This window comes from Galeopterus variegatus, unplaced genomic scaffold, assembly GCF_000696425.1.
Source record: "Galeopterus variegatus unplaced genomic scaffold, G_variegatus-3.0.2 Scaffold5795, whole genome shotgun sequence".
In the NCBI taxonomy this organism is placed as follows: Eukaryota; Metazoa; Chordata; class Mammalia; order Dermoptera; family Cynocephalidae; genus Galeopterus; species Galeopterus variegatus.
This window is the reverse complement of record NW_007731906.1, coordinates 40,425-43,052: the sequence shown is the minus strand read 5'-3', so window position 1 is coordinate 43,052 and position 2,628 is coordinate 40,425.

Here is a 2,628-nt window from a genome sequence, read left to right as displayed (position 1 = left end):
GTAAAAGAAAGATTCAGTAAATTTGAAGATAGGACAATTGAAATTATTAAGTCTAAGGAATTGGAAAGAAAAACAATAAAGAAAAGTAAACAGACTAAGAGACCTGTGAAACGGCACCACGCAGACCAACATATGCTTTCTAAATGTTTCAGAAAGAGAAGAGAGAAAAGGACAAAGAAATTATTTTTAATAAATAATGGCTGAAAAATCCTCAAATTTAAAGAAAGACTGAATCTGCATATCCAAGAACATCAATCACCTCCACGTACTATATTCTAAAAGATAACCACACAGAGGCACGATTTATTAAAACTATCAAACAACAAAGATAAAGAGAACATCTTGAAAGCAGCAAGAAAATAACGCCTCATCACATGCGAATCACCCTCAATAAGAACAATAGCCAATTTCTCATCAGAAATCATGACAGTCAGAAGACAGCAGGAACCCATGCAATGTGTTGAAAGAAAAAAAAGAAAAAAGAAAAACTTGTGAGCCAAGAATTCAATGTCTGGTTAAACTGTTCCTCAAAAAGGAGGCAAAAATTAAAACATTCCGAGATTAAACAAATATATATATATAAACACACACACACACACACACACACACACACACACACACACAGTGGCCTTCTTTGTCTCTTTTTATGTTTTTCACGTTAAAGTATATTTCATCAGGTATAAGAACAGCTACTCCTGCTCGTTCTTGATTTATATTTGTGTGCTATATCTTTTTCTATCTCTTCATTATTAGTTTCTGTGTGTCTTTGAAGATGAGGTCGGTCTCCTGATGACAGCATATAGTTGGGTCTCAGTTTCTAACCCAATCTGTCAGGCTGTGTCTTTTGATTGGGGAATTTAATTCATTTACACTAAGGTGTACTATTGAAAGGCACTGTCTTACTCCTGGAATTTTATCAATTTTCATTTGGATGTTTTAAATATGTTTAGCTCCTTACTTCCCCATATATTATTTGTCTTCAGTGTTTGTTGGTTTTTGAGGTCATAAGATATCGTTTCTTTCTTTTCCTCATTTGAATTTTTGTTCTACTGGTGGGTTTTAATTTTTCTTGTGTCTTTGTTGTAGTGAGCTGATAAATGATTTTAGTTAAATTGCAGGACACAAAATCAACACGTAAAAATCAGTAGTGTTTTCATACCAAAAATCTACATAACAAATAAATCAATAAAGCAAGCCCATTTACAATAGTCAACAAAAAAATACAATGCCTAGGAATCAATTTAACCAAGGAGGTAAAAGATCTCTACAATGAGAACTACAAATCACTGCTGAAAGAAATAAAAGAGGACACAAAAAGTTGGAAAGGTATTCCATACTCTCTGATTGGAAGAATCAACATTGTGAAAATGTTCATACTACCCAAAGCAATCTACGGATTCAATACAATCCCCATGAAATACCAATGATGATCTCCACAGAAATAGAGAAAACAATCTTAACATTCGTATGGAACAAGTAAAGACCCCAAATAGCCAAAGCAATCCTTAGTGAGGTGGGTGTCATGGGGCTCGATCACGCTCAATGTCCTTCCTCCTCTTCCACCCAGTTTCTCTCTGCTTTCGCCTCTCCCCCTCCCTCCAACTACTCTGCAACAGCATCTTAGAATGAGGCAGTGAGTTGGGGAAGCCGACCCCAGCCACCACTAGGCAAGCTGCGGACACTGCCCCGGGGCCCTGCCAGGGTCCTGAGGCAGGGAGCCAGGGGAAGCTGGACCAGCTTCAATCAGGTAAAAGGAACAACAAATACACAATTTCCACATGGATAGCCCCCTGTAGACACTGCAATTGCCATGGCTGCCACAAAAGTGGCTAGTCTCTATAGCAGCAGTCACATCCACTGTGCAGATGGCATGCCACACTCTCAACTGCATTGACGAAAGAGAAGCACCAGCAGAGACAAAAAAAAAAAAAAAAGAAAGAAAGAAAGAAAAAGAAAAGATGCTCTCTCTACACAAATCACACTCAAGAGGAATAGGCAAAGAATCTGATTTATGATAGTAAAGGATGACTTGATCACACCTTTCTCAGTACTGGACAGATCATCTAGGTATAAAACCAACAGAGGAACAGTTAATCTGTCAGATGGAGAGAACAATTCTATGGTTATTAGAGGGGAGAAGAGGGAGCGAGAGGGGGCTTGGGGGAGGGGAAACAGGTCAGATGTATTTCAAGGGCTGTAGTTTAAAAACAAAAACACAGTGGTACATCCATCCCTTGGAATACTATTCAACAATAAAAAGAAATGGAGTGTTCATACACACAATAAACTGGATGAATCTCCAGAAAAGTATGCCAAATTGTTTAAAAAAAATACAAAAAGCTTACATAACTGTGATTCCCTTTATATAACATTCTGGAAATAATAAAATTATAAAAATGAAGAACAGGTTAGTGTCTGGCAGGACTTGAGGAGGGGCTGGGTGTGGAAGGAAGTGGGTATGTCCCTAAAAGGGCGACATGGGGTACCTTTTGGTGATGGAAATGTAATGCATCCTGACCGTCTCGTTGTTAATCCTGATTGTGATATTGTACTGTAGTTTTGCGAGATGTTATCATGAGGGGTGTGAGGCTAAAAGGCACACAGAATCTATCTGTAATAGTTCTTACA